Source organism: Hippopotamus amphibius, chromosome 11 (assembly GCF_030028045.1).
Source record: "Hippopotamus amphibius kiboko isolate mHipAmp2 chromosome 11, mHipAmp2.hap2, whole genome shotgun sequence".
NCBI lineage: Eukaryota > Metazoa > Chordata > Mammalia > Artiodactyla > Hippopotamidae > Hippopotamus > Hippopotamus amphibius.
In genome coordinates, this window is record NC_080196.1 from 40,537,855 (window position 1) to 40,558,480 (window position 20,626).

The 20,626-nt window shown below is 45.6% G+C and overlaps 1 pseudogene; it reads left to right on the top strand.

The window, feature by feature from the left end:
- The first annotated feature begins 17,155 nt into the window (after positions 1 to 17,155).
- LOC130831922 (ras-related protein Rab-9A-like) lies at positions 17,156 to 17,915 on the top strand (annotated as a pseudogene).
- The last annotated feature ends 2,711 nt before the right edge of the window (positions 17,916 to 20,626 follow it).

The window sequence follows — 20,626 nt, forward strand, 5'->3', positions numbered from 1 at the left end:
CTGCTGTACAGCAAAGTGACTCAGTTATACGCATATGTACATTCTTTTTTAAATATTATTTTCCATTATGGTTTATCCCAGGATATTGAATATAGTTCTCTATGCTATACAGTAGGACCTTGTTGTTTATCCATTCTATATATAATAGTTTGCATCTGCTAATCCCAAACTCCCAATCCGTACCTCCCCCACTCACCTCCCCACTGGCAATCACAAGTCTGTTCTCTATGAGCCTGTTTCTGTTTTATAGACAGGTTCATTTGTGCCATATTTTAGATTCCACATATAAGCACAGCACTATTTTAGGTATTCAAGCATTGAAAGCCCATAATATCTGAGAGTAAGGAAATAGTTAAATGACCTATAGTGTATCTACCTAATGATTGAAAAGTAGCCATATTTTAAATGATGCTTACATTTAAAGTATATTTGGTATTGAACTGGATTGTCCCTCTATTGCTTTTCATCTAATATGTGAAAATGGCTGAAACAAAGTTAAAAATGAAAGTTGTGGGCTTCCTAGGTGGCGCAGTGGTTAAGAAGCTACCTGCCAATACAGGGGACATGAGTTCAATCCCTGCTCCAGGAAGATCCCACATGCCATGGAGCGACTAAGCCCGTGAGCCACAACTATCGAGCCCCTGTGCCACAACTACTGAAGTCCATGCACCTAGAACCTGTGCTCCACAACAAGAGAAGCCACAGCAATGAGGAGCCTGCATATCACACCTAGAGAAAGCTTATGTGCAGCAATGAAGACCCAACACAGCCAATAAATAAATAAATTTATTAAAAAAAAAAAGTTGTAAGGCAAAGATAATTTGTAAAGTACTAGCTATAAAATTTGGTCTAAGATGTATTAGGAAGGGCCTTCCCAGACTGTCATCATCTTCTTTATCCACCCAAACCCAACGTCCAGCCATTCTTCAAGTCCTGTGCCAATTCCACATCCCTCCCTCTTCACAACTCCTGCAGTATACATTGGCCCTTGGTATAGGCTAGCTCATACAGTTGATGTTTTCATTCAGTGTATATCTCTCTCACTGGGATCCTTGACACCAGTGACTAGGTTTTAAACCTCTTTTATTCTGCACAGCACACAGCTCAAGCTCTGCACCCAATCAGTCACTGAGTCCTATTGATTTTACTTCCAAGCTTTTTTCAGCTCTATCATTTCCTCTCTAGCCATTCAACTAAGCCTCATCTCTCACATGGGCTTCTGCCACATTGTAGCAATCTATGCTGTATCACTTAAGTTGTTTTAGGCTGCAAGTAACAGAAAAGTCAATATGGAGTGGCTTAAACAATGAGGAAAGTCTGTTCTTATTTGAGAGAAAAGCCCTTTCCAGAAAGCCCTCCAGAAGACTCTCCCTCAGGGTGCACTGGCCAGCACTGGGTCACCACATTTGTGCCTTAGCTTCAGGGGAGGCTGGGAAAGCCATCATTTGACATTCTCAATCCCAATAGGGGGATGCAGGCTCTGCCAGCAGGAAGGAGAAAAGGGCGAAGAGGCAGCTTCTATTAATAGGGTAGGGAACCAATGTGTCAGCCACAAACTTCCTGCCTTTGGTCTCCCCACCCCTTTAATCCATTCTCAACCCTGCCACTATTGATTCATTCATTCATTTAATCAATGATTCATTCACTGTATTAGTTGGGTTTGGCTACTTTATTTTTTATTTTTTTTATAAATTTATTTATTTACTTATTTATTGGCTGTGTTGGGTCCTTGCTGCTGCACACAGGCTTTCTCTAGTTGTGGTGAGTGGGGGCTACTCTTCGTTGTGGTGCGTGGACTCCTCATTGCCGTGGCTTCTCTTGTTGCAGAGCACCGACTCTAGGTGCATGAGCTTCAGTAATTGCGGCACATGGGCTCAATAGTTGTGGCTCACAGGCTCTAGAGTGCAGGCTCAATAGCTGTGGCACACGGGCTTAGTTACTCTGCGGCACGTGGAATCTTCCTGGAGCAGGGCTCGAACCTGGGTCCCCTGCATTGGCAGGCAGATTCTTAACCACTGCACCACCTAGGAAGTCCGTTGGCTAGTTTATGTTTCAGCAACAAACAGCAGAGGGGAAGAGAGCGCATAGAGATTGGCACCAGCTTTTACCTGCTTCCACCTGAAATGGACATATGTTTTCACTCATTCCCCCCACCCCCACCCCCTGGAGACCATTAATTTGTTCTCTGTATCTATGAATCTGTTTCTGTTTCATTGTGTTTTTTATTTTGTTTTGTTTTTAGAGTTCACATATAAGTGAAATCATATGGTATTTGTCTTTCTCTGTTTGACTTACTTCATTTAGCATAATACCCTCTAGGTCCATCCATGTTATCACAGATGGCAAGATTTCATTCTTTTTTATCCATTTATCTATTGATAGGCACTTAGGTTGCTTCCATATCTTGGCTGTTGTAAATAATGCTGCAGTGAACATAGGGGTGCATGTATCTTTCTAAATTAGGTTTTGTTTTCTTTGGAAAAATACTCAGAAGTAGAATTGCTGGTTCATATGGTAGTTATATTTTTAATTTTTTGAGGAAGCTCCATATTCTTGTCCTTAGTGGTTGTACTAATTTACATTCCCACCAACAGTGCATGAGGGCTCCCTTTTCTTTTCTTTTCTTTTCTTTCTTTCTTTTTTTTTTTTTTTTGAGGGTTCCTTTTCTGATCTGCTTACATTTCATTGGCTAAAGCAAGTCCTGTGGCCACACCTAACTTCCAAAGGGCGCAAAAAGTGAGATCATCCTTCATGTAGGGTAAGCCCCATGATCAATTACGAAATACAGCAACTATTTATTGAGCATTGACTATATGCTGACAGGTGCTAGAGATGTGTTGGTAAGAAAAAGTTTTGGGTTTCCCTGGTGGTGTAGTGGTTAAGAATCCCCCTGCCAATGCAGGGGACACAGGTTCGAGCCCTGGCCCAGGAAGATCCAACATGCCATGGAGCAACTAAGCCCATGCGCCACAACTACTGAGGCTGTGCTCTAGAGCCCTAGAACCACAACTACTGAGCCTATGCACCGCAACTACTGAAGCCCACGTGCCTAGAGGCTGTACTCTGCAACAAGAGAAGCCACCGCAATGAGAAATCCGTGCACTACCATGAAGAGTAGCCCCCGCTCGCCACAACTAGAGAAAGCCCTTTCGCAGCAACGAAGACCCAATGCAGCCAAAAGTAAAATAAATAAATAATAAAATAAATCTTAAAAAAAAAAATGAAAAAGAAAAACGAAGAATCTGTTCTGAAAGTGTTTTCAGTCTAAAAGCAATAGTCTACCCATTCCTTTACGTGGTCAGGCTAACATTTAGAGACTTCAATGGTACCACCTCTTACATTTCCACTGGGTTAAAAGTAAAAAAGCTTGGCTGTCTGCCTGAATAGGCTGTAAAACCTTAAAGATGTCTTATCCCTCCTTGTAAACCTCCTACCTAGGACTGTGCCTAGTACTAGTAGAAACAATGTTTATTGAATGATGTAAGAGATAGGATGGGCTCAGCTAGGGAACAGGAAGCCCAGATGACAGTGGCTTAAACAAACAGGGTATGTATTTTAAATAGTGAGACGTCTAACAGCCAGCAGCTGCTGGGGCTGGTTTCTCTCCTCAACAATGTTATCCGGGACCCAGACTCTTTCCAGCCTTGCACTTTGATACACTTGGTTTGTTGGCGTTTCCTCCCTGTGATCGTGCTTCATGATCATTCGACTGCTGCCACTGCTGCACATAGTATATTTATTTTCAAGGAAGGGAACAAAAAAAAAACACAAAAACCAGAAGGGGCAGCAGCCAGGGGCTCTCCTCTGGTAACTGTCCCTGATAGCAGGGAACAAAAGCTTTCCTAGAAGTCAGCCAGTAGCTTATGTCTCACGGCCAAAACATGGATCACACAGCCACCCCAAGCTTCGAGCGAGGCTGGGAAAGAGAATATCGGGATTTCCAGTCTCTGTGGTTGGAGATGGCTAAGGAGGGGCTGGGAATGGTTTGGGTAGTCAACCGAAAGCTTCACCACAAATGCAGAATATTGCTCAGGGGCTTCCCTGGCGGTCCAGTGGTTGAGACTCTTCTTCTCATGCAGGGGGTGTGGGTTTGATCCCTGGTCGAGGAACTAGGATTCCACATGCCAAGTGGTGGGGCCAAAAAAAAAAAAAGTGCTCAATACATACGTATTGGTGGAAGTTTAGCTTTTTATGATCTGGTTCTTTATTGATTTTTAATAACATATAAAGAAACATCACTGCTGTGTCTAACCAGTATCGAGTGCATCTTCTGTTCGTGCTAGGCATTATGGAATTTTCTCGTTCAGTCTTTGCAACCCTGTGACAGAGGTATTCTCAATCTATTTTGTATATGAAGAAATTGAATCCCAGTGTAGCTTGTCCGGCATGCTCACTTACCAGCTAGTAAACGATGACACAGAGCCCATGATCCTATCCTAGAACTTGAGGTCTAGAGGTGAACAGAGAGCTCATCAGACACAAGCCTGTTATTTCTTAGCGCTGAGGCCCAAGATGAGAGGTACCTACTCAAGGTCACACAGCAAGCCCAAGTAAGAGTCAGGCCCAGGACTCAGGAGCCCTGACTCCTAGGCCACAGTTCTATCACACTGGACTGCCCCTATTTAGAAACCTCACATTAGTTCACTGATCTTTAAAAAGACAAAAATGCCCAATGGGATCCTTTGAACAATTCAGTTTAAAAAAAAAAGAAAATGTATTTGACCTAAGGTTTGGCAAATTAAAACAAGTTGTTTTCCTTTTTTGGAGTCAAAACTTAGTAATTAGTTGGTTCAAACTCTTTTCTTTCACCCATCTCAGTGGAAAGTCTAGTCTGTACAAAAATTTTCAGCTCTCAAGGGATAAAGAAGAAGGAAAGGATGCAGTGGCCAGAGCCTCAGCCGGGGCTTCCCGAGGTCACTTTAAAGTCCAAGCTCATGACCCAGAAATGCCTTATTCGTGGTATTTAAACACGTCCTGTGTAACACTGCTTTGGGAAGCCTCCAGATAAATTAAATGTGTACAGTTCAAACCCCACTTCTACCACCGACTAGCTGTGGGAACCCATGACCTAGGCCCATGGTGAGAATGGAGCCGAGCTAATGTACAGAAAACATCTGGCACAAAATGGGACCAACCAAGCGTCATTTCCCCTTCCCCTGTCCTCTGGCACTTCCCCTTCACACTTGGGGTTGAAACACCTCTAGCACTCAATTTAACAAGCAGTGCCTGCCTTGCCACGTCGCTTCCTGTTTCAGAGGGTCAGAGTTCCTTTCGTCAACAGCACTCAAACCTTCCAGCGGAAAAAGTTTGCTTAAATTTTATGTCATTTTGGTGTGGCATTTACGACCCTAGAGCATCAAGGGTATAAGCGTAGGCTCTTGAGTCACGTAGAGGCTCCTTCACTTCCTAGCTGCGTGTGTAGTTGTGCAACCTCCTTGTGTCTCCGTTTCCTTCTCCATACAATGCGGGTAATAACAGTACCACCCTCAGGGGCTGCTGTGGGCTTAGCAATCGATGAGGGAATGTGTGTCGCTCTGTAAGCACATCATACAGGTTTGCTAGAGCCTTGTTGGATCCTTCAATCTCAGATAGGCTGAGACCTGGGACCCTCTACCAGAGTGACACCATGCAAAGAAACTTACAGGGACTAAAAAAAAACTACATGAATGCACAGTTGGGGCAATTATGAACGATAAGATATGAATAGGCCACAAACCTACTGCCATTTCTGAGGTGCTAGTGTAACAGGGAAAAGCTAAATTGGACTCCATGTTGGGTCTGTTTCTTTTACATTAGCTTTTGTATTCTATTGCTTTTGCTACAAGTTTAGAATGTTGCTTTACAGCCTGAAAGATACAGGATAGCCCATTCTTAAACCTCTGATCTTTAAAGGTATAACACTTTTCTATTCATTAAAGTTGCAGAACAATGAATAACATTTGCCTTGTTGGAGGCTTACAAGAACATCCTGTCTTGACCTACGTGGACAGTTGCAAGAACAAAGGATTCTGGCACCAAGAAGTCTGCAACAACCAACAACACCCCCTACCCTTTTTAGTATAAAAGAAGCCTGAATTCTAACTCAGACACTAGTCCATCTTCTCGGTCTGCCGGATTTCTGAATACAGTCGTACTCCTTGCCTCTACACCTGGTCTCTGATTCATTCGAGCAGAGCGAGCTTGGACTCAGGAACACTAGGAGCAAAAGCAGGGGGAGTGCTGTGCATGATCCTTGCCCACAGCACCACCAAGAGGGCGGGCAGACCACCTAAGGCACCCCTCTGGCCCAACCCACCAATCCACCCCCACCCTCACCCCATTTAAGGAAGCAGCCCACCCTCCTAAGAGAGCAAGCGAGAGAGGGAAACTCGTTACCTGTTTCCGCTCCCTCTTGGTGCAGCACGAGTCCCAGCAAAGCCTGGCCTGACATCCTCGTCTGGCCTCTTATCAATTTCTATAGGTTAAAGAGTCCAAGGACCCGAAATGGTAACAAATCTCTTTCACAGCATTTTTCATGAGTGTTCAGTGTGCATTAGACAAAACATTTTCTCTGCTTCTTTTAAGGGTAAGGACAATTGGGCAAATGACAGCATGTGACAGCAGAGCGGGGCAGCAGAGCAGGCAGTAGGAGAGGACTCAGGACTGCAGGGCAGGACACCTGGGTTCGAGTCCCGGCTCTGCTTCCAGCGCCCACGTATCCTTCTGTTCCCTGGGCTTCGATTCTCTGCTAATCACAGCTATTCAAACATCCTCTCGGAAGCCTTAAGTAACCAACACTGGCAGGAAACAACAATTTAGTAAAGGTTTAGAATTCTGTAATTCGGGCTCAAGAATGAAGAACTCTTTCAAGATCTTCTCCCAGAACAGGGGTCAACTAGGAAGGAAGAGGGAGCGGCATTCTCCTTTGGCAGACCTGAGGAGTTCCCTGCTTGTCCTCCTCATCCCACTCCCCCTCCTCTATTCCTCCTGAGACACAGGTGTGACTTTCCATCCTCTGCTTTTCCCCCAGATACCACCATAAACGAGCTCTCAGATCCTTCTCCACACTGAGAGAAATTCATCCAACAAACATGCATTTTCACCAAATGTGCCTCCATGGTGCACCAGGCACTCTTCTGATGCTGGGACAGAGCAGTGGACCTTGGCACAGCCCCTGCCCTCGTGGCACTGACATTCTATGGGGGTAGAGGCAAGCAAAGTAAACAAATAAAGTATACGGTGGGGCACGTGGAGCTGGTCGAGAGACGGATTTAACTGGGTTGGAGTTTTGCCAAGTGAGTACAGTCTAGAAAGCTTGAGGTACAGGAGGGGAGCGTGTAGACAAGAGAGGAGTGGTAATAACTAACCACGGATTTGAGGCAGGAAAGGAGGGGAGGAGGGATGTGAAGGGGGCAGTGAAAAGTGGTGAGATCAGTGGACTATGGGGCCTGTGGGAGTAAACGCTTGAAGAGAAGAGCTAGAAAGAGGTTTGAACAAGGGATCTTCAGAGGGCTGAGGGCCTGAGTGTGGGGCTGAGTAGTGAGCCAGGGCAGATGAGATCACAGGGGGAGAGGAGGCCAAGGAGCAGGGAGCCCAGGGCATTGGTGGATCGGGCAAGTGACGATGAAAGCACCGAGTGCGGAGGCAGGACGAATTGGACAGAAGGCAGTGAGGTGGGAGTGAAACTGTGTGGGACGCTTTAGGACCCTCTCGGGTGTATGAGCCCCTCTCCCGTGTGCCCCACCTCTTGAAGTAAAAGGCTTTGCTCCAGGCCTCCCTTCAGGCTCAAAAGTCTGGCTCAAGTGTTAGTGATTAGGAAATGCCAACACACAGAAACAAAGAATAGCTGTTGAGCTGGGAAACTGGTAACAATTTAGACTATAAATCAGGCACATAGCAGAGGTCCTGAACTCCCAGTTCCCTGAAAGATGGAGATAACGAGGTCTGACACACATTCCTAAAGTGTTTTTACAGAGGCCAGACCCACCGCCCACTCCCCAGGGGTGACTACAGCTCGTAGAATCCCAGGCTGGTTGGGACCAGAAGGTTGATGATGTTGGCTCCCAAAACATCGCTCTGTTACCTCACACCAACGAACCAGAAGAATGTCCATGAGCCAGTCAGGCACCCTGTGATCCACACCCCTAATATTGCCTTAAAAAAAACCTTCCCTGAAAGCCATTGGGAGTTTGGATCTTTTGAGCATGAGCTGTCCATTCTCCTTGCTCGGTGACAGCAATATATGCTGTACTTTTCTTCACCACAGCCTGGTGTGAGTAGATTGGCTTTGCTGTGTGTCAGGCAAATGGACCCAAATCCAGGTTCAGTAACAGGAGCTAAGGCCTTCAGATAATTTGTAAAATAGGGACAGTGATGAGAGGAGGAGTTTGTAAAGTCACATTTAATAGTGTGATTTAATGTTATATTTGAGGAAAACCTCTTTTGATATTATTGTAAGAACTATAGAGAAGGAAAGAGCTGTTCATGGCATGAAAAGCAGCCCTGAGCATTAAAAGGTTGAGAAAGACCTGGGAGTATCTTGTTTCATCAAGAATCAAAGCTGTCAGCCTAAGGGATATAGCTCTACTTGTGTAATTGTACACAGCCCTAAAATGATGGGACGGTATTTAGTTTGTTATGGGTGAAGCACCTTTCTTTCTTGTTTGTTTGTTTTTTACTATATTTTATTTTTTGGATGAGCACTTTATTTATTTGTTTATTTCTGTGGGCCCCGCTCCATGAGGCTTGTGGGATCTTAATTCCCCAACCAGGGATCGAACCCACGCCCTCAGCAGTGAAAGCGTGGAGTTCTAACCACTGGACCACCAGGGAATTCCCCCAGGGACCTTCCTGTCATCCCTAAAATACCAAGCAGAGAGCCATCATTCCAACTGAGGCTTGAAATAATATTATAATGACAATTTATTAGTGTCATATATTAAAAGCCATTGATTGCAAGCCAGTGGTATAGACTAGTTAAGAAAGCAGGCTCTGCTTGGGTTTAAATCCCGACTCTGCCACTTCCCACTCATTTAACCTCATCTATATGAGGGGGATAATTATGTCAACTACCCCTTAAGCTTCTGAGAAGTAAATGAACTAATATATGCAGAGAGGTTGCCTGGAGTGTGTGAGGACTCAAAAAGTGTTGGTTAGATATTCTAATCTTTCTAATCTTTGTTGGCAAATAAACACGAGAATAAGGCTTTGAAGGCCCTGGTCATTAGTATTTCTGTATACAGAAGAACAGCCAGAGAGTAAGGCTTAGACGAGGGTCCTAGCTCGGCTAATTGCATTTCAACAGCCACTGGGAGGCAGTGTGGCCTGGGGGTAGTGAGTCTGTGCTGGGAGTTAGGAGCCCTAGCCTGAGGCCGAGGCCAAGTATGGCCAAGGGCAAAACAGGGTGTCTCTGAGCCTCAGCTTACCCACACGTAAGGTGGGGATGATCATTCCGCCAGGCCCACACAAGGTTGTTTTGAGGACCAAATGAGGAAATGTTCCATGAAGGTAAATGGTAACTCAGGTCATCTGTGTTGAGTGCCCACCTACTGTGTGCTGGGCACAGGGGTATGGAATTTGGCCTGCTCCCTCCCCACAGAAGTACCCAGAAGACAGGACATGTACCCAGACAGCCAGAGTCTATGGGAGAAAGCGCTAGGGGAGTCTGATCATGGAAGGAAGAAGTATCTTTATGGTTGAGTCTATGAGCAGAATCGGGGAGGACATATTGAATGGTGCCCAGTGCACCCAGCAGCTCCCCTTCTAGAGCCTCATCCAGCAGATGTACCTGCCCATGCCAGACGACCTGAGGGCAAGGCTGTTCGCTGCAGCGTGCTTTATAGCTGCGTAAGTTCAGAAGCCCCCTAAACACCCACCAAAGAGAGAATATGTGTTCTCTACAGCAGAATAAAGAAAAGCTCTTTGTGAACAGACATGCCAGTTTGGGCTTCCTTCCCCTTCCTCTGGATTGCGCTCAGACCCTGAACTTGTGTCTACCATAGTCATTATTGTGGCTTCCTTGAATTAGAAGTGTCCTTGGTGACAAGGAAAGCTATGACCTGCAAGTGCGTGAACACAGGCCCCACTCCGATCTAAGCCCCAGAGAAGTGTTACTGTCCTCCTTTTATAAAGAAATGAGGCCAGGGTTTGCCAGGGCAGCACAGCCAACAGGTGCTGGGCTGGGATTTGTCCTATGACTGACTTCCTGGTTGTTTTATGTATCTCTTGTCCCGCCCCCTTTGAGACGATCCATTCTGTAAGGGCTGCAGTCAGTTTTCCTTTCCTCTCCTTCAGGGCTAGGCAACGTCCAGCCCCTAGGATATGCTAATTCTTGAGATAGGGAGGGTCATAGGAAGGAGATGCCAGGGTAGGACTGTCCCTAAGGAATCTGTGTGTGGTGGGGGGGAGTGTAGGGGTGAACAGGTTGGTTCTGGGTTGGTCCAGAGGGGAAGGGGGAAGGGGAGCATCAGCACCTGAGAGAAAAGGCACGGGGCGATGGAACAAGACAGGACAGATAGAGTGCCCTTGGGGAACTTGGGGAATTGAGGGAATTTGCTGGAAACAGACAGGTGGAGGGCCAGAGGGGAGTAAAAACTATCTGCCATTTTCACCTAAACGTCTCAGAAGGTTCCTGTGTAAGAAACCTAGATATAGACTCCTTCATGTACAGACACACTTTACCATCTCTATACAAAGCTATTCATTGCAGAATTGACTGTAAAACAGTGGAGCCAACTCAATGTCTAGATTTTCATAAGGAACTGGTTAAATAGATTTTCATACGATGGAACACTCTCCAGTCCAAGAAAGGAGGACATAGAACTGCTCTGACATAGAACAATCGCCAAAATATATTTCAAGTAAAAAAATGCAATGTGCATAATCAGGGAAATAAAAAACTTAAACCATAATGAGTTACGATCTCACATGTATCAGTCTGTAAAATTTTATTTTATTTTTTTAAATTTTATTTATTTATTTTATTTTTGGCTGCGTTGGGTCTTCGTTGCTGCGCCTGGGCTTTCTCTAGTTGCAGTGAGCGGGGGCTACTTTTCACTGGAGCGCTCAGGCTTCTCATTGAGGTGGCTTGTCTTGTTGTGGAGCATGGGCTCTAGCCTCACAGGCTTCAGTAGTGGCGGTGCATGGGCTCAGTAGTTGTGGCGCATGGGTTTAGTTGCTCCACGGCATGTGGGATCTTCCCGGATCAGGGCTCGAACCCATGTCCCCTGCATTGGCAGGAGGATTCTTAACTGCTGTGCCACTAGGGAAGTCCCTATAAAATTTAAAAAACTGATAATTCCAAGAATCGGTGAGGGAGTGAAGCAAACAGCTGGCAAGTATGTGAACTGACACCACCACTCTGGGCAACAGTTTGCCTTTATCTACTGCAGTTGACAATGTGTGTTCCCTAGGCCCCTGCAAATGCCCCACGGAAATCCTTACCCCAACGAACCCCCAAAACATACATAGACACCAGGAGCAATGATTAAGAACATTCACAACAGCGCTGATCCTAGTAGCAAAAAATTGGAAGCAACCCAAATGTCCTTAAACAGTGCAATGAAAAATTAATTGTATATCTTCATACGATGAAATTCCATACCAGAGTGAAAATGACTGGCATCACATGACTGAACCTCAGAACCTTTAATCTAATCACGGGTGGGATACAGGCAAGCTGTGGAAGACTGCATGCAGTATGCTTCCTTCTATCCAAAATCCAAAAAGGTAAGACACTACACAACACATTGCATGGTGACATGAACATATGGCAGGACTATAAAGGTAAAAAGGGCATGATAAGCATACCATTTAGGACGACATTTAGGGGAGGAAAAGGTGAGGCTGGGAAGGGCCACAAAGAGGATTTTAAAGGCCCTGCTTCTTTGTCTAGGAGAGGTGGTAGGTACCAGATGGCTGATTGTATTATGGTGGGTTTTTAAATACATACATATATGTGTATATATATATATTATAACTACTATTTTATATGTAATCAATATTTAGTAAAAAACAATTTTAAAAAACGAGGCCTAGGCCAATGTGAACAGTGTGCTACCATTTGTATAAAAGAAGGGACACGCACACCCACACCCACACCCACACATGCACACACATACGCTGGTATTGAACCACCTCTGGAAAGTTACATATGCAACCGGTAAAATCGGTTGCCTCTGGGAGGGGAACTAGGAGGCTGGGGACAAGGAGGGAGACTTTCCCAAATTTTTAAATTTTTGAATCATTTAAATCAATCGGAGTTAAAAATAATATATAATACAATTTGAAGAGTGAGAGAGGGAGACAGAGAGGGGAAGGAGAAAGCGAAGGGAGGGTGTGAGGAAGGGAGGAGGGAGGGACGGGGCAGGAGGAGGAGGAATGGCAGGGCTCTGGCCACCAAAACCTTCCAAAACCTTGCAGGTGTGTCCAAAATCACACGTGGAGCCAGAAGCCCCACTGGACAGCCCAGGGAAACCTGTACCCTCATCCCACAGCTTGGCCTAGATCCCAGCACGCTCTTGCATCTAAGGACAGGGCTAGCTTCACACGACTGCCCACATCAATTTGGGCTCTGCAATGTTTTGTTTCCAGAGCTTTGTTTCCAAACAATGCTCCCTCTCTAGGTCTCTTCCCCTGACCCTGCGGTCTTATCGCAGACCTTCACCCACCTGTGATCTACACAATTCCTCTGAAGTCGCTTCAGCGAGGCTTCATCCTTGATGGCTCTGAAATGTGCATCTGTGTCACCAAGGTCAGCCAAAAGCAAATAGGCCCCTTTCATCCTCTCTTTAATCCTCCCCTCAAGGGCCCAGTGTCCTTTGCTCTACAGCCTCAAGACCTGCTCACACATTCTCTATCATGCTGTGATATCAATAACTCAAAGGAAACCAGGGTCACAGGCTTGTCGCCAAGGATCATGGCCTTGAGAGGTAAAGGTATGAAGTGCTAATGGAATTTCAGATATCAGCCAGTGGGCGAGAAAGGATTCGGACACAATGTGCAGGGGGTGCCTTCTACCCTGCTTGTACCCAGGATGCCTGAGAAGTGACGTATGGGCAGTGTGGATCTGTATGAAAGAGGAGGCCCCTGAGGCTGGGCTCAGTCCCCCAGAGCCCAATGGCCAAGGATAAGGAGGAAGGGGCCAGGGAGGACTGTGTGACTCTGAACTAAGAAATTCCTTATTCCCCAAAGAGCCATGCAGGATCTGGGTGGCACCATGGTACCGAGGTAGGTGCTAAGAGAAGGCTGTGCCACACAGGACAGGATTAGCTCTCCCACCTCACCCATCCCCTTAATGGGGGGTTCCCCAGTTGAAAACATCTTGGCAGTTCATAACTCTCCCTTGGGAGCAATGTTGTAAAGGAAGAAAGAAGCCTTGCTGGAAGCCTAGTGGAAGTCGTTCAACAAGCAGGTCTAGAGCAAACGTCATGGGCTGACAATACTACGTGCTGGCAAGGATGTGGTGCACCTGGACTGCCATACACAGCTACAAGACTGTAAATCATCCAACCAATGGGAAACTATTTGGTAGAGTCTACTAAAGCTAAACACACACCCACCCCCATGACCTAGCAATTCTACTCTGGGGAGAGAAATGAGCATTGTGTCCACCAAATGACACGTACAAAAATGTTCACAGCAGTGTTACTATGGCAGCTCAACATGGAAACAACCCAACGTCCGCCAGCAGGAGGATAGATAAACACACTGTGGTATATTTGTACAATAGATTACTACTCAAAACAAGCTACAGCTACGTGCATAACAGGGATGGAGCCCAGAGACACGATGTTGAAGGAGAGAAGCCAGATATAAAAGTGCACACACGGTTTGATTCCATTTATATTAAGTTCAAGAAAAGACAACGCTGATCTAGGGTCATAGAATCCTGGATAGTAGTTTACCCTTGGGGATGGGGAGGAGTGGCTATTGACTAGGATGGAACATGAGGAACTTTCTGGGGCACTGGAAATGTTCCCTATTTTGATCTGGGTAGTGGTTTCACAGATGGACACAAATGTAAAAATTTACAGAGATTAAAGTTTGTGTATCTTAATTACTGTATGTAAAGTTATATCAAAAACAGCAAATTGTTTCTTGGCCTAAAGCTCCATTGCTCTGGCCTCTTCACTGGCCTACTTACCTGCTGGTTTTGCCCTCAAAAGAGTGTTGCGTCCACCTTGGAATGACCTTTCATGCCAGGTGCTGGTGCTGTACCAGAGGACAGAGAGCGGGAAATTCTCAAGTTGTAGAAGAAAGTATAGGGCCTTTTGGGGACCACCTTGCTCATAAGTGTTTGAACATGGGATGGAATTTGGTCCAGGACTTATTTCCATGGAAATGTACCCCCTATAGCAAAAGGTCTTGGGATGAAGAACTATAGCTCTCATTCAGTTTGAACCATTAGAGTCTACTGACATCTTAGCAACATGAAGGGAACAAGCAAACAGCAACAACAGGCAATGGTTGGCATAGGCCAGGTCATGACACTCAGCAAATGAGGAAAAGTTAAACTTGGGCAGAAGAGCTGTTGTGCCTTGTGTGCTAGTCATGCTGAGAACTTGTGCAGTGACAGCAGACAACTATCAGCTCATTTCCCAGTACAAGAAACTGAAACACATGCTCTACCTAGGAAAAAATGAGACTGTAAGGAATTACATTAAAATGGTGGAAATGGTTATTTCTAAGTGATTAAAACAGTCTTACTTTCTCCTTTGCACTTAAAAAAAATATTTTCCCAAATTAGATAGCAAAGAACAAATTTTATATTCTTTTGTGACCAGCTCAGATAAAATCCTTTGGGAGTGCCCTGGACTGGGAAGCTGGGGTGGGTGGGGAGGCCCTCCTCTGGGCCCCTAGGAATCCTACACTCTTGCCCACCAGGAACCATCAACGTTGCATCCCCCAAACTATCTTTACAGCTCCCCCAAGGGGCCAATACAAAGCAGAAAGGAAGAGGAAGGAACTCAGCCACTGAGAAGTGAGGGGAGTTAGACTGAAACCCTCCACTTCCAACCAGCTTACAGGTGCCAAGCAAATGACACAATGTTCTTTGAAATAACAACACAACAATCCTTCTGAAATTTGGGGACAATTAGCTTTTTCTACTACATGTAGCCTGTGAGTCCTGGCCCTCTTAAGAATATTAAAATTGTAGAGAATACTAATATTTATGTAATTATATTGCAATATATAAATAATATATAATAGAGCATGCAATACATAATATAAACAAATATATCTTCATCTTTTCTTTCCACCCTTTAAGAGAAAAGACAAGCAGAAGAGAACCCCCAAAAGCCAGGGTTATCAGAGCTCCCCTCCAGCTCTGGCCCAGACACACACTTCCCTGGCCCCTCTTCCCCACCACACAGTGAGGCAGAAACTTCTTCCCCATCTTTTGGAGAAACCATTTTCCTCCTCCAAAGACCTCCTTCCCTTGTCCCTGGTAAAGGCCAGACTGGCTGCAGCTGGCAGGACCAGATGTTCACCCTCCTTGCCCTGCAGATACCGTGGAGAGCCTGCAGAGCCAGGGCAGACAAGGCCCCCAGACTCAATTTCCCTTCAGCATCTGTGTCAGAGCCTAGCAGTCCTACCATTCACCCCCTCTTCTCTCAAAGCTCACAGCCTGGCCAAGTCAGGAGAGCCTATCAAAAAGGCAAATTCACACTCAAGTGTTAACGGCAACTATTACATTAATGAAAGTGGCCTAGCTGACCCGTGTTTTGGCAAATGCTTTTAATGATTATTTTTAAACTTGTTAGGAAAGTGAGATTTTCTGTTTCTAGTCAGAATGCTCCCGCATGCTCCAGTAACAGATTTCAGACTTGAGGCCATGAATTTTAATCACGGCATTGATAAAATTAATTAAGGAAACTTCTATTCACCTCAAGGGCTCTGAATATGTGAGTGTGAAGAGTAGAAAGTGCTGGGTTCTGGTCCAGCACTGCCTCTTCTGGCTCTGTGATGCTGAGCACACCTGACCTGCCTCTCTCTGTGAAATGAGTTGGGCGGGCGGGTGAGGTGGTGGCTAGATGATCCTTAGGGCTTGACACGGTCTGCATCAGGCCCTCCCTGGGGACTAGACCCCTCTGAAGGCGTTGTCTTCATCCTCTGTTCCCCAGCCCCAGCCTCTAAATATAAGGGGCTTTCCCCAGCTCTTCCCCCTCTCTCTCCTTGGCCATTCTCCTAATTTCCCTGATGGGTTTCAGCGGCCCCACATTTCTGTCATCTGCTCCTACCTTCCTCTGGAACTCCAGGTCCAGTTCCACCTGCTTGCTGGGGGTTTTTCTCAGATGTTCTGTGGGCAACATAAATTCATCAAAAACTAAACTCTTCCTCCTTACCCTCGAACCCACTGCTGGTCCCTCCAGCCAGAGACCCTGCCATAACAATCCTTTTTGACTCTGATGTCTAATTAGTTGCTGAGTTCCAATCTTCCCTATTCAAATCCTTCAACGGATGCTACCACCTACCACATACTAACGCCTCACCTTGGCTTCAGGGTCCTCTATTAAATCAGCCTCAGAGAGGTCCGGTACCATGCTTGAGGTCACACAGCAAGTGAGTGACAGGGCTGTTAATCCCAACACACTGCCTCACTAGCTAAATGGCTTCCAGTCAAAGGGAATAGCAGTTAGTCACTGGAGTTGGAATACACACCACACCTCTCAGAGGCTGCCCTTTAAGATTCTTCATCTATTTACAATGACTTCTTTTTATCCTACTCTGCTAAAATCCTACTCATCTGGTAATTTTTCCCTTATTTGCAAAATGTTTTATAGGGTGAGCTTGTAATTTCCCTCCAAATTGCTTTTGTAATTTAAAATATAAATTCGGCTCCGGGCCCCGCCCCGGCCCGTCGCCATGTTGTTCCCTCGATGCTGGACCGGAGCAACTGGAGTCAGACCCCGGGCAGTGCCACCGGCGCCTCCTTACCCCCGGGTCCTCAAACCTCTCTCTTTCTTCACTGCACCCGGACAGGCCGGCCCGGAGCTCCCGGGCTTCCTCTGTCTGGCCGTGAGAAACTCCCTGCACTCCTATAATGAGCCTGGCACAGTGGTGAACCGCTTTCCCTGTTGTCCGTATCCGAGTGAATCTTCCCAACAGCCCGAGAGATAATGATGTTTGAACTGAACAATTAACAGTTCTGAAATCAGAGGTCTTGAGATTAATAATGGCAGGAAAATCATCGCTTTTTAAAGTAATTCTCCCTGGAGATGATGGAGTTGGGAAGAGTTCTCTAATGAACAGATATGTGATTAATAAGTTCGATACCCAGCTCTTCCACACAATAGGTGTGGAATTTTTAAATAAAGATTTGGGGGTGGATGGACATTTTGTTACCATGCAGACTTGGGACACGGCCGGTCAAGAGCGATTCAGAAGCCTGAGGACGCCATTTTACACAGGTTCTGACTGTTGCCTGCTTACTTTTAGCATCGATGATTCTCAAAGCTTCCAGAACTTGACTAACTGGAAGAAAGAATTCATGTATCATGCAGATGTGAAGAGCCTGAAAGCTTTCCTTTTGTGATTCTGGGTAACGAGGTCGACATCAGCGAGCGGCAGGTGTCTGTAGAAGCTCAAGCCTGGTGCAGGGCGACAAGGGCGACTATCCTTACTTTGAAACAAGTGCGAAAGATGCCACGAATGTTGCAGCAGCCTTTGAGGAAGCAGTTCGAAGAGTGCTTGCTACCGAGGATAGGTCAGATCACTTGATTCAGACAGACTCGGCCAGTCTGCACCAAAGGCCCAACTGCACCAAAAGCCCAAGTCCAGCTCATCTTGCTGTTGAATTTAGAGAGGTTGCCTGTGCGATCTAACCAGCTCACACACGTGCACAGATAAGCACAGGGTGGAGATGAGAACTAGCGTTTGCAGCAATGGATCCTGTACTCATAAAATTAAACTAACCATATTGCTGCCTTGTTAGTGGGTGGGAGAAGGGACACATCCCCTCACAGGAGAATCTATTTACTCAGTAATGGCACCTTACATTTATAAATTGTAACGGTTGTCTAATAATGTTTAATTTAAATGTGTATGTTACAGAGCTAATAAATGAGATAACCAAGACTTTATTATTAAAATAAAACACTTGAGTATTCGAGAAATTACTGTTTTTTCCCTGGGAAAATGGAGAACTGCTTTTTCTATGTGCATATTTTTATGTAATTAGCAAATTCTGTTTCTGGTTCAGGGAAAACGTGTCCTAAAGCAATAATGTTAGATATTAAAGATTAAAATCCCCCCCCCCCCAAAAAATATATATAAATTCATATACAGATATTTTTAACCCCATTTTTCAAAGCTTAAATTAACTGCTTCATTCTTCTGGAAGCTTTTTCAGAGTTGTCTGCAATGTGTCTTATAAATCAGGTTGTTAGCTTCCTGGGACTAGGAGTGTGTAGCTTTGTACCCTAACATGTAATATAAGGACTATCAGTACATTAGAGATACTCTGTTAATGTTATACCAGATTGAGAACCTTTACACTTCAGTGACTTCAATGATAAGAATTTCAAAGGCCCTGTGAAGGAAGTGATCAGGAGACTCCTGTATCCTCCAGCCACACACTGAGACACATAACTCCCAGCCAAGCACAGGAGCCAGGCAGAACCAGAGAGCATGGGTCAGGGAAAAGCTATCCTAGGCCGAACAACCAAGCAGTTTGCCCCAGGGAATACTCCTGCCTCTGCTCAAGATATCCCTTTCCAGAAATGTTGGAGCCAGTGCCAGAGAGAGGAGGGAGGTACAGAACAGGCCAGCATAGCCTTGAAACGCTGTAAAGGAAAACCTCGGTTAGCTCCTTGTCCCAGGATTCTGTCACCATTTCTTGGCTGGCTGACTTTGGACAAGATTTTTAATCTAGCTGATCCGTTTCCACATCTGCAAAATGAAGACCAGGCAGGCTCAAGGCTCCCTTCCAGCTCTAAAAGGAGTCAGGCTCCTGCTCTGCCTGTGTGTCCCCACTCCCCTAGAAGGCGGATGGCAGTAATGTCCAAGGAGGGGGGAGCAGCCTAGACTCTCCAGTCCCGCAAGCCTGGTGAACAGGCGCCCGAGATGTCCAAAGGGCCACTTCTCCCACTGAACCACGAGCAGATTCTCCTAAAGGAATGAAGCCACAGGCAGCCGAGGCGTGGGAGGTAGGCTGGACCTTCCACAGCTCCCAAAAGGCAGTGCTACTGGGGAAGAAAACATCAGAAACCATCCCTGCATCCCTCCCACAGGTCCAAGAGACAGACAGGCAGACAGAGCCCTCTCCAGCTGGGAGTCTGCGACAGCTGGACAATCCCATTCATAATGGCCCCTGGCCCCTTGAGGAGGGGGAAAGCTGCAAAGATCAGGAGGAGAAGGGCAGGCCCCATTGACGACATCAAACACACACAGCAACTGCTGCCCAACAGAACATTTATTTCTCAGAGAGAAAATAAGTTTAAGACAGTCATATTATAGTAGGTAAAATTAACTTTTGTATTCTTTACAAGCATAGACTTTTCTCTGTTTATTACCTCTCTTATACCATCTGTTATAAACAATTCTAGAAAGCAAATAAAGTCACTTTCTACAATAAATAGAGCATCGTGTGCTTCACAGCAGACGCGACTGAGACACATAGGCCCCATGCCACAGCAGGATCTGAGCCGTTTCCCGTTCTAAAAGAGCAGTTTTAAATATGAGACTCAGAGAGAGACTGAAAGATTCAAACAGACTGAAAAAAAAAAGAGTGAGAGAGACTAAGAAAGAGAAAGTGTTGGGGGGAAGAAAGAGATAGACAGACACAGAAAGAGAGAGAGAGAGAAAGCCCCGAGATCTTACAACACAGGTTGAGACAAAGGTCACAGAGTCCACAGCCGACCGACTACCTGGGGAGGGGGTACGCATTGGCTCCTTTAAATAAACCACACTGTGTGCATTTAAAATACTCAGCCACACAATGGAGGACTCCAGTAATGGAAACTATAGGCCTGAATAATTTAGAACAGTATATTACAATTATATACACTATGTCCTTCCCTAGCCATAGGCTGTATTGTAGTTTTATTATTGTACAAAATCCAAAACCCCATCCTTTATATTATAGAGAGTTTTGTTGGTTCCCTTTTAAACTCTGGCTCATGTCCCAAATGTATAAGAAGTCGTGGCGGTTTGTTGGTTGTATTTTTAAAAAGTCAAGTGTGTAAAAATGGCAGTGATCTCCCCAGTGACTTTGTTTTGTCCAAAACTCCCCTAAGAAAAATTTAAGACAATTAAAAAGAACGTCAGGTTAAAAATCAACATGGCGATCAGTGGCCTGCAACCTGGCCCTGCAACTTTGGTGCTTAAGAGGTGAAAAGAAACATCCAGAGAACAGACATCAAAGCCTCTGAAAGTTGTGTTGGTTTGTCAGTCAGCATTCCCATTTCACAGTTTTTTTTTCCCTTCTGTTTTTGAGAAGGTAAAGGTGGAGAGGGGGATGAAGGAAAAGGTGGAAGGGGACAGAGGGTTTGAAATAAAAGCGCTGCATTCCCTGGAGTTCGGAGCAGCAGAGGCTGGACAGGGCAGAGCGCAGGACAGGAAAATGCTGGACTGCAGGCCCCATGCCATCCCTGGTGGTAAAGAGAGAGGCTAGAGGCTGCAGGTGCAGAAAAAGAAAAGCCCACAA